Source organism: Aedes aegypti, chromosome 2 (assembly GCF_002204515.2).
Source record: "Aedes aegypti strain LVP_AGWG chromosome 2, AaegL5.0 Primary Assembly, whole genome shotgun sequence".
Lineage (NCBI taxonomy): Eukaryota > Metazoa > Arthropoda > Insecta > Diptera > Culicidae > Aedes > Aedes aegypti.
This window is the reverse complement of record NC_035108.1, coordinates 44,110,776-44,123,368: the sequence shown is the minus strand read 5'-3', so window position 1 is coordinate 44,123,368 and position 12,593 is coordinate 44,110,776. Positions and strand designations below refer to the sequence as shown.

The 12,593-nt window shown below is 38.1% G+C and overlaps 1 protein-coding gene across 1 annotated transcript in view; it reads right to left on the bottom strand.

Moving 5' to 3' along the window:
* Positions 1-2,636, bottom strand: part of LOC5577072 (tyrosine-protein phosphatase non-receptor type 4) — a 38,575-nt gene extending 35,939 nt beyond the window's left edge. The window contains exon 1 of the mRNA XM_001663119.2: positions 1,983-2,636. The gene's annotated coding sequence lies outside the window, so the exon portion shown is untranslated. The remainder of the gene's footprint in view (positions 1-1,982) is intronic.
* Positions 2,637-12,593: the final 9,957 nt, after the last annotated feature.

The window sequence follows — 12,593 nt, the reverse complement described above, 5'->3', positions numbered from 1 at the left end:
TGAAGAATGCGTTCAACAGCGCAAACTGGGAATCAATAGCACACGCGCTTCACCGCCTCAGGGGCCCAGATAGCCGTAGCGGTAAACGCGCAGCTATTCAGCATGACCATGCTGAGGGTCGTGGGTTCGAACCCCGCTGGTCGAGGATCTTTTCGTAAGGGAAATTTTCTCGATTCCCAGGGCATAGAGTAAAATGGTCAATCGGCAAAGATAGCTCTCAGTTAGTAACTAAGGAAGTGCTCATAAGAACACTAAGCTGAGAAGCAGGCTTTGTCCCAGTTGGGACGTAACGCCAGAAAGAAGAAGAAGAAGCTTCACCGCCTCAAGGTACCGGTGCAGTTGTGTAAGCTTTTAGAAAGCTATTTTGATGGTAGGATTCTACTGTATGACACAGAGGAGGGGCAGAAAAGCGTTCGAATTACCGCGGGAGTACCTAAAGATTCAATCCTGGGCCCGCTGTTATGGAATGCGATGACATACAAATTTTGCGTGAAAACTATTCATTACAGGTATGTTTAATCTTGACAACAAAAAGTGATCTACTAGAAAAACTATGCGTCTAAAAACTATCTTGAAATCTTCAATGCATTTGTTCTTTATAGCTCAGTTAACAAAATTGCTGAAGACACTAAGATGAGTCACATCAAATCTTACTATTTGTTAGCGATCTGTCGAATACAATTCTATCCATTTGGGGAGTTTCATCTCGATTTTCATTTTATCAAGCTTGAAAATCAACACAGGAATGTATAATCTGTCATATGCTTCACTAAAGTCGGTGTAAGGTTCTTACTTTTGTCCACTGCATTTAAAGTGTAATTTACAAATACCAACAAGTTTGTTTTTCGACGAAACCATGTAGTGCATTCGTTATTCTATGTTTTATTTGGCTAAACACAATTTTGTTTATGAATTATTTAAATAGTTTTGGTTGGATACAATAATAGCAATTCCACGAAACAGCAGATTTAAAAAAAACCGTTATTTCTTACGGGCTGAAGAAATATTCACATCCATTCATTAATAATTTAGATCTAATTCAACAAATTTGATCATTTTGTATGGAAAATATAAGATGTTGCCAATGTTTTGTCCAGTACTGTTACTTTCTTGGAAATATTAGGAGAATCGAAGGACTCATGCTGGATCAAAAAAAAAATAACTTTCCTAAATCAAATTGAGGGCATTTAAGCGCAATGTAACAAATATATGAGATCTCAATTCACAATTAACAGAAAATCTGAAAATCATAACTTTGTCTTAAGCTTTAGGTGTTCGAACAACTTGTTATGCCGCCAACTTTGTTTGACGAAACAATCATTTGATTTGACAAATGCAAGAAAATGAATTAAAGTGTATTAAGGCTCAAGACTCCATCATTCAATCATCAGCAATCATCAAAAATAAAAAACCAGTTTTTTCGTTCAAATTTTAAAAAAATCCCTTGAAAATCTATCATTGCATTACATATTGTAAGTTCAATGCAATGATAGATTTTCTTGAGCATTGCTTCAATTTTGAGCAAAAAAACTGGTTTTGAAAACTTGTAAAACGATGATGGTTATTCCTCTTAACACAAATAATGTCTTCATTGATGTGAATTTAACTCTGTTGGCTAGTTCTTTACTAACAAAATATCATTATGAGAAACATCTTTTTTGATTAATTTTACCTATGACCAACAACGGCGATGATAGGTAATTAAACCAAAGAAAATCAAATCATCGTTGGCACACAGACTACACATAGAAAGGCATACAAGTACTTAGTGGCAACAGTGTCCCCCTTTTAAAAAGCAAAAGTGATTCTACTGGATCGATATTTTTGCCCATACTCCTCCCCCCGATTAGCGACCCATTCCATCGTTCGTTCTGACCCTAATCCCGACTACACTTCAGACGAGACGGATTCTTACCAAAAATGAGTGGCTACATGCTTTATATTCAACATAGAGATAAGTACTTAGTCATTATCTTTCTTACCTTGAGTAGTCAATTGAAAGTACGATGCTCACAAGATAAAGAGCTGGAAGTTAATCCGGTGTAGACTCTTTTGATAGACCGTGATTCCAACAAATTCCGAATGGACACCGAACAAATTTCTATCACAATCTTCAATCCCTCTCAAGGCTGCACTAACAGGTAGCAGCAAAATGCTTGTCGTTTGTTTTCTGACCGACTTGCACTGATTGCATTCAAAACACACGCACCAAGAATAAGATTTTACACGGATGAAGCTTCGGGATTGCACTCACTTCACTGTCGCCTTCTAATGCACCAGAAGCAGAAGCAGCACCCAATCAGTGATGAAGCACCAGAGGACAAAAAAAAATATAAGCACTCAGCAGCCAGACAGGATGTACTGAAAAACGCCGAAAAAGCACTTGAAACCGCTCGGAATTCGCCAACCAACACTGGAAACCGATTTCACAGACGATTATCCGCGTTTTGGTACCACTTTAGCAAAGAATAGTACAAATTTTAGGGCATAAATTCGCGAAAAACTGAGACCACTAGCCGACCGAAAAGCGTTCCACTGGCTGTAAAACCGACCGAAAAGCAGAGTGAAAAACAGCGAGACCGAGAAGAGGAGGCGTACGCACGGATCTTTGCCTGCGCTTCTTTTGTGATGATGTTTTGACTGTGTGCGAATGACAGCCGAAGGCCCGGAAGACAGGGTCGGTTTTAGGGCGTTTTGCTGTCGATGAAGTTCATTTTGCGAGCCGTTCAAAAATTACATCACAAATGCATGGGCGTGTTCATTTTATAATTCGAGTCACGTGGATTTTATAGGCAAATTTAATGCGCCACCATCATAGAGGTCGCAAGGGGAGAAAGAAAGAAATGTCATTGAGAATGTTTGTTTACATCCAAAATTCAATTTTTCGACCCAAAAATTAGCTCATAATCATTTGATTATTAAACTATTTTCCATTGGCATAACAATTTGGAACCATTATTCTTGCGATACGCGTGATTTCACAACAAATTTGACCACTAACAAAGAATCCGGAAGTTTATAACCTATGTTGCCAAACACCAATTTTACAATTTTATCCCACTAATCGTACATGAGCACTGACCGGATCTGTACATTTTCGTTTGAAAACAAGTTAATTAATGCTCTCTGATCGTCTACAAAATAACTATTCCGAGAAAAAGTGTAAATTGTGTGCATCTTCCTATGCTGCACACGGTGCGTTTTCAACCAAACCTATTTTTTGAAGGTTCTTCTACTAGCCACCAGATGTCGGAGTGATCATTTAGCTTTGAAAATATTTGCCTATAGGCAAATATAACGCGCCACCATCATAGAGGTCGCTGGGGAAGAAGGAGAGAAATGTCACTGAAAATGTTTGTTTACGTCCAAAATTCATTTTTTCAACCCAAAAATTAGGTCATAATCAACTAATTATTGAACTATTTTCCATTGGTATAAGCATTTTTAACCTGTATTCTTGCGATACGCGTGATTTCACAACAAATTTAACCACTAACAAAGAATCCGGAAGTTTATAACCTACGTTGCCAAACACCATTTTTTTCAATTTCATCCCACTAATCGTACATGAGCACTGACCGGATCTGCACATTTTCGAAGGAAAAAAAAATTATCATGTTTTTCAATGCTCTCTAATCGTCTACAAAATAATTATTCCGAGAAAAAGTGTAAATTGTGTGCTACTTCCAATGAATCAAATTATCATCAAAATAGACGAAAAACAAACAACAAAGCAAGCTCGCTCACAACCGTTTGTCACAACTGTTGCGGATAAGGACACAATTAAAAACAGAATTGTCATGACAATCACAGAGCGCAATATTGTTGCAACCTGGGAGGGAGAAACCAATACGAAATTTATGTACGTCAAAGTGAGCCGAGATTCTGCTGTCACGAACTGTTACTGTGAGCCCAGATCTAAAACAATGGACAAACATGATAAAAGCGCGTGATTGATTAAAGCGTATTTTTGCATTTTATCAAATGTGACAAAAAGTCGATTGAAAAGCTATTCATGCTTATTCAAAAGTAATGTCACAATAGCACCTTTTATCCTGATTGAATATAAATTAAACACTTTACACATTATTTTACTTTTTCCAATAAAAACGAAAATTAAATGCACAGAAAACTTTGGCCCTTTTTCCATGTTTGTCCAGAACGATCGAAGGAACACAACAAAAGAAAACTAGCGATTTTCATCAAGTCTGCCTTGATTGTCGTTGGCAAGCTGGAGTTTTCTTGCAATTCGACTGCAACTTTGTGTCATATTTCGTGTGTAGTATCGGTGCCTCCCTCCCAGGTTGCAACCTTTTCAACTCGCAATTAATCAGTAATTTTAAACACAAAACCAAATTTGTTTTATGGATGCTGTTTGATAATGTGTCAATGTTTACCAACACTGAGAAAGTTCTCGAAAATTGCAATGCGAAGCCCAGAAAATCGCCGCGCACGTGCTGATCGATCTTTGTCATATTCTTTTCAGGTGATGACAAACTCATGTTGCGGAATAAAATTGTTGCAACAAGAATAGGAGGTGACAATGTCTTTGTTGCTGCGTGTTGTGTGACAATTTATTCACTGGCTACTTCCATTGCTGCACACGGTGCGTTCTCAATCCAACCTTTTTTTTTGACGGTTCTCCTACTAGCCACCAGATGTCGAAGCGATCGTTTAGCTTTGAAAATATTAGCCTATAGCAAATCAAAGTGATTTTTCCTTTCTTCCGGGAAACGCGTACACACTAAGATTTTATTACCGAAGTCGGTAAAATTTTACTGGGTTTTTGAACAGCAGGGTTTTCTCGGTAATTTTCGTAAGAACTGAAAACTCCGTAAATCGACAAGATTCTCGAGCTGTCATAAAAAATGCTGGTTTAGTCAGTAAAGCTTTCTACAGTAATTTACTGGATTTTTCGGTAAATAAAACCTATTTGTTTACCATAATTTGCTGATTTTTTCAGCATTGAATCAGAGTCCCCATTTTCATTCCATATGTTTGTTGGTTAAAATCCCAATTCATCACCCTAAACACCCTGATTTTATAAGAAGAAGCTTGTTACTTTTAAAAGGAATTGAAAATCGGCAACAAATTGTTTGTCTTAGTTTGTGTATAGTTGGAAACATCCTAGCTTCTTACCTAACCTCAACAAATTGGTGCTGTGTTTGGGTTCCGTAATTCACAGGTTTTTGGAACTTCAATGGATGCACTCGGTGTCTATTATCTTAATAAATAACAATATACTGCCGATAATCAATTCCTTACCTTGCACCGAGCCCACAGGAATCAGCATTCATAAAATAAAACTGCTTTTCGTTTGGAAACAGCTCATCAGCCTCGCACATACCACCTTCTGATTCAGAATCCGAATTGATCTGTAATTCTTTTTGTGTCAAATTCTACCATGCGCTTTTTTCTTTTCTTTGCATTCTAACGAAAAAAGTCGGTAAAAAATAATTTTCACTGAAAATCGGTACTATGATTTTACTGACTTTTTTAACTTACTGAGTTCGTATGGTATTTTTTGAATATCACTGAATGATCAGCTAAAATAGTTACCGAATTCAGTAAAGTGATAAATATTTTGCTGAACATCAGTGAGTTCGAATAAAAAAGCTGAAAGTTCGGTATTTTTTTGTAGTTTACAGTTCCGACACCGTAAAAAATATTACCGAACAGATAAACTGAGATTGAGTGTGTATCCTTTGGGCTCATTCATTTATTTCATAACGCTGAAATTAACTATTTTGGACACCCACCCACCCCCTTGTAATACTTTTTGTAAGAATATTATTCAATATTTGTTATGACATCTTTAGGACACCCACCCACCCCCTCTAGCGTTATGAAATTTGTGAATAGGCCCTTTGGAGCATTAAATGCGTTATTGTTATTTCTGCTGGTACGTCTCAACTGATACAAAGCCAGCTTCTCAGCTTAGTGTTCCTATGAGCACTTCCACTGTTGAGCTTTCCATACATAATAACAGACGTAACACCACAGAGAACAGACATGGAGGCTCAAACAAAATTTCATCAAAACCATGTGTAAAGGTTTGAATCAACCATCAGCGCCGCCAACGCAGACAGCCCGACATACTAACTAGTTTCGACAACGCGATGTCGCTAGTGAACGTCAAAATGTATCAGCACACCAAGGGGCAAGACAGATTCAACATGAGTGAATCTTTTCACCAGAGTTACTCAGAATTCATCAAATTCGCTCAGGTTACAGATTTGTCTAGGTAATCCCAAGATAAAAGATGGTGGGAAGTTCTAAACGGGTATTCCTCAGAAGACACGTGAGTTACTCAGGATTGCTCAGAATGCTTCAGTTTGTCTCAGACATAATCAGACCAAATCAAATTCTGTCACTCTTCAAATTGACCATGGTTGTGTATGTTTAATTTCGATCAACGTTAAGTTGATCTATTTTGTACTATTTAATTGGCCATTACATGTAAGCTAAAAGTTTACGTTGTAATTATATATGAATTGATCACAAACAGTTGATGTAGCCGAACCGCCAGCATTTTTTCGGCAGGACAATGCGTATGCTGCGTCGAAGAAAATCACAGTCTGAGAAGAGTATCATAAACCATAAACCATCCTAATGATAATGAACTATCTTTCATCGCGTGCCTTCTCCGTTATGAGTTCCATGATGATAATAAAAGTACATGAAAACTATTTCAATTTACATTTTATTCTCGGTATGAATACGGTATATTCAAATACAGACTCGTCATAGAAACTGAATTAAGTCTCCGACAGGAAGTAGTTCCTGCTTCTAGCCCGGATTGTGAACGGCCCCATTTGCCTTCGAACAGACATTTTTCTTCCCGGCACTGAAGATTCATCTCATTTGCAGTTTTGTCCTTCATGACGATCGGTCTTGTGTCTTTCTCGGGCGAATATTGTCCTTGCTGGATTTAATCTTCAGGCTTGTCACCGCGTAGGCAGGTACGTCCCACTCGGGCTCAGATTGGGTACCACTTCTAGTACTGCATTTGGTCCCTCGGTAGTGCAAAAGGTACCCAAGTTTGGCAGATCGCAGTACACGGCATTCTAGATTACCTTATGAGCCATAAAATTTTGTGCAACTGCCAGGGACATGGAGGTCTTTAATTTGTCTTTGGCGTAGGCGTAGATGCGGCAGGATAACCGTTTGATAGTTGCAAATAGCATGTTTTTCACACTGAATCCATTGCTATATGCGGCTAAGAAAATTTTCCTAGAAAAAAAAATAATCATAATAAATTATTGAAATTTAAAATCATATAAATATGGATTTACTTACTTTACAATCAGTTATTACTTCAAAACTTTTCATCTTCATTATTTATCGCTGTTTCGATACGTCAGACTGAGTTTGGGTTGTTATTCTTTTTTTTTTATTTGAACTGCTTTGCCAAAATCAAGATGATTCAAGGGTGGGAATTTCGAATCTCAAATTCCTCAGAGTTGCTCAGAGTTACTCTGAACTGCTCCAGATTCACTCTGCTTTGAACACTGTCTTGCCCCTTGCAGCACACAAAGCAACGCTAGCGATAAGTGGCAATTTTTGATATCGACACCAGTGCCAAAGTGTAAAAAGCGGCAAATTTGTAGTCTTCTTAATCTGACGACAGCGCCGCGTAACAGGAGCATAACGACATACTTTGAAATGACCAGTACAATGCTTTCAACACGCTGATGAGTAAAGATGAGCGTCTGTTCTCTGTGGTAATACCAACACTTACGACCACTCATTTAACGATCATTTCAAATTCGCTATGTTACAAATCTCACACACTGAAATGAATTTTACTGTAGAAACTACTGAATCCATGGTTAAATTAAGAACTGCACCAACGATTTTCAACCGACTACATTAATCTACACTCTACCAAAATATAGTCAACATCACTACACAAAAAAAATCTTCTGTTAATTTTACCAGAGTTGCAGCGTTGTAGTATTCATTACTAGAAACATTCTAGATTTGAGAAGTTTAGCATCATACTTTTGACCACACTTTGTTGTACGGTGGGTGTCACGGATTGAAATACAATGCTTTGTAGTGGATGCTACTATGGACATAGTCAAATTTACTGCACTGCTCAGTGATTTTCACCAGATTATAGTAAACTTAACAGATTTTTGTAGGCGGTTGAAAATCGTTGGTGCAGTTCTCAATTCTACCATGGATTCGGTAGATTATACAAGAAAATTTGTTTGCGTGTAACCAAAGGAGCGCGTATCGTTTTTTTTCGTATTTGACATTATAATGTGTACACACTGTCGCCATCTGCAGGTCTTGTTGCACGAAATGGTATTTCTCACCAGATGATGATGGTGTAAACTGAGCGATGGATTTTGAAGAACTTTGTTTTAGTGTTACATCTGGTTTACAGTTCGGAAAACGTGTTTCCGGTTTTTGTCCCCATGTGTTTTATTCTATAAAATGAATTTAGATTTGGAAATCCCCAAAAAATCCCGCACCGAAAAAAGAAGTTTACACAAAAATTATGTTTCCCGAAGTGCAAACCCACCGGCGGAAAACGTCACGGGATCTAAAACTTTCTGTGTAGGGATGAAAAACTTGGTCGAGAACAATGGATCATTAAAATAACCAAAACGGCCGCTATGGAAAGCATAGATAGCGCCACCGTAGCCTTGTATGATTGACAGAACAGCAATGCTGTCACAATGTTAAATCCCGTGCCGGGAAATGGTGCATTTGATTTAGATGAAACCAAAGCATTTACACAAAACTGCTATGGAAAAAAATGAATTCAAAAACGAATAGAACAAAAATTTACAAAAAAGCCAAAAATAAAATGGACCAAACTCGTGCATGAGCCTACACTCAAGAAAATAGCTTCCTTCAATTCATGTGAATTTGCACATACATTGCTCAAATTGCCAAAATCATTAGTTTTAATTGTATCATATATATATAGCATTTGAAACATATTCAAAGTATGTGCAAGTAATACGTTCTTCTGAAGCACATTGTGCAAAAAATATGGCGTCCGTGTGAAGGTTTCGTGGTAGTGATCTCGTTGAGCTGTATTTGTCCAGCGATATTTTGGCTGCATCGGAAAGTATATTTGCTAAAATTCAATACTTTGATATTGTTTTAACTTATGTTTACTTTTATGCAGATGGAGAAATCGAATTTCATCTGAAAGATATAACAGCAAAAAAGATTACCGACTGATGAACTCGCTGCCCACAGAGATTGCGTAGAAGATCAATACGAGTCGCTCCAAAAAGTTAGTAATTTTTGGTTTGTTTTCTTCTGCGCTCATTCTAATTCATTGTTTCATCGTACTACACATATTGAAACTGTTCTAATGTGTTTATCAGACTATATAATAAACTTTATTTATATTCACTTATTTGTTTTGCTCATTATTGGTTTTAACAAGAAAAAACAAAAAAAACCTTCATTGAAATGATTTAGTCGGTCAATATACTCCATTGAGGCCGCCCATGTAAAGTATGTGCCTGGATTATGGATTTGATATGAAATAATCATGCTTTCAATGGAAATTAAGATTGGTGACAATCTATTGATTACGCACATGCAAACCCCCATTGCAAAAATCCATATGGGTTGGCACATAAATCAAATGAGGACATTATCTTGAGTGTATGCATGCTATAAAACCTTTGACTTTTACTATGCGCTTTACTATTGCCCGTGAGAGAGAGCGAGACAGCACCAACACACGGCGCATAGTAAAAGTCAAAAGAACAAAATTTGACGTTTAAGCGGTGCCGTGTTATTTACGTGACCATAGGCCAGGGGAAGTGGTTCACCTAGAGTGAATTTATGTCAGAGAAAAAGTAGATTTTGTATGAGAATTGACAGAAAAATGAATGACAAGTTCATCCACTTCTCCTGGCCTATGGTAAGTGGTGAATTCGGCACCGCTCAAACGTCAAGTTAGAGAACTCGTGCATTGGTCCATGGTCCATATAGTGAATTTGGCATAGGCCTATTCACAAGACGTTTCAAATCAGCTGATCGGGAAGCTTTTTGACAGTTCTTCTATGGAAATGACAGCCTCGTGTTTGCACCGGTCCTCCACCGATGTAAACAAATGCATAGACGGACCTGTCACATGAAAAAGCCTATGTACCGATCTGAGGGAGAGGAGACAGCTGGTTTAGATTGAGAGATCCCAAAAGTCAAAGGAACCTGTCATCAACTGTCACTGGAAAACCGCACATTCGAAGGGCAGAGCGGGAAAAACCGTCAAAATTTGGCCAAACTAAAACTGGTTGTGATTGAAAATTCAAGTTGTTTTCCTGTGCTCTCGCATATAAAATCGTTTAATATTTAAATATTGGCGATTAAACTCAAATTTTTATTGATTTTTTTTTATTTTATGATTTTGTTGATAACAACTGAAATGTGAAAATGGTTTTGACCCAGATTGTGCTCTCCAAACCATTGTGCACAACCCAAACATGAGAAAAAGAAATCAAAAAAGCCAAGAAAACAAGCCAGTTGTCAGTGAGCTGTCTCCTCTCTCTCAGGGACCGATGCACGAGTTCACTGTTTGAAGTTTTATTTATGTGACCATGGAAACAAGTGAATTCGGCACCGCTCAAACGTCAAATTAGTGAACTCGTGCATTGGTCCATGGACCGATGCACGAGTTCACTATTTGACGTTTGAGCGTTGCCGAGTTATTTACGTGACCATGGCAACGAGTGAATTCGGCACCGCTCAAACGCCACATTTGTGAACTCGTGCATTGGTCCATGGTCCATATAGTGAATTTGGCATGGACCAATGCACGAGTTCACTAATTTGACGTTTGAGCGGTGCCGAATTCACTCGTTGCCATGGTCACGTAAAAAACACGGAACCGCTCAAACGTCAAATTAGTGAACTCGTGCATTGGTCCATGCCGATGCACGAGTTCACTGTTTGACGTTTGAGCGGTGCCGTGTTATTTACGTGACCATGGCAACGAGTGAATTCGGCACCGCTCAAACGTCAAATTAGTGAACTCGTGCATTGGTCCATGGAAAAAAAAAGTCAAACAATGAACTCGTGCATCGGTCCATGGACCAATGCACGTGTTCACTAATTTGACGTTTGAGCGGTGCCGAATTTAGCGGTGCCGTGGCAGTTTCCATGGTCACCTAGATAACACGCCAAGAAAACAAGCCAGTTGTCAGTGAGCTGTCTCCTCTCTCTCAGGGACCGATGCACGAGTTCACTGTTTGAAGTTTTATTTATGTGACCATGGAAACAAGTGAATTCGGCACCGCTCAAACGTCAAATTAGTGAACTCGTGCATTGGTCCATGGACCGATGCACGAGTTCATTGTTTGACTTTTTTTTTCCATGGACCAATGCACGAGTTCACTAATTTGACGTTTGAGCGGTGCCGAATTCACTCGTTGCCATGGTCACGTAAATAACACGGCACCGCTCAAACGTCAAACAGTGAACTCGTGCATCGGTCCATGGGCCGATGCACGAGTTCATTATTTGACGTTTTAGCGGTGCCGTGTTATTTATGTGACCATGGCAACGAGTGAATATGGCACGTTGTTCAACCTCAACCATCGATCCATTTGAATGACCATAGGCCAGGAGAAGTGGATGAACTTGTTATTCATTTTTCTGTCAATTCACATACAAAATCTACACGCTAAGAAAATAAAATACTAGATATATTAAATACCATTCTTAAACCATATTCGATCTATTTACTCATTGTGATGCATTTTAATGTATTAAGCTTAGCTAGTATAAACGTATTTTATATCGCCAAATGATTTTTTGAAAAATATTTATTTAATGCATAAAGCACTGACTAAACTGACGTGGTGGCTAGAGCATTTTGCTTCATGAATAATAGCCAAATATTTGAATGAAAATACGTTGGAACACTAACTCCACCTGGTGGTTTTTGTAAAGAAACACTTTGACGGACAAATATTTAGCACTCCGAGGAAAAACTACACATGTTCGGGTAAAACTACGAGGAATATATTTAATCATATTTGGGAAATAGAGAATACAAAAATCCAAGCTTTCCTTTACGAAATAAAATTTTCTTGACTCAAATATATTGCTTTAGAATCAGACTCACATGATTGTCGATAGTTTTGACAAAACTAAGGGGCCTATTTTGTATATCGAGCAGATTCATGTGATTCGTCTGTATTCATTGTCGATCAAAGCAAGCATGCATAATTCAGATGTCACTCGTCGACTCCCATAGTAATCCAGTCACATAGAGTGACAACTGTCGAAAAACTCGAGTGACAGAGCTGAGTCGAGCAAATTTTTCGGTCGACAGTGACTTCAGTCGAGTCATTTTGATCGACTCGACTTATAAAATAGACCCCTCAAATGCATCATACGAAATTGATTTAGTTTATTTTAGATTTAGTATTTTACTCATACCTTCCTAGTTTGAAACCAGTGTGTATTGTTTGGTTTGACTGATGAAGATGCTCGTTGTATAAATGTCACCTTCGTACTATTGACGTTGCATCAGTTTGACATTTGCGACCACTCATCATTTGAATTGACCGTTGCATATTTTCGGTTACCGTCTGCAATCGAGAGTCACG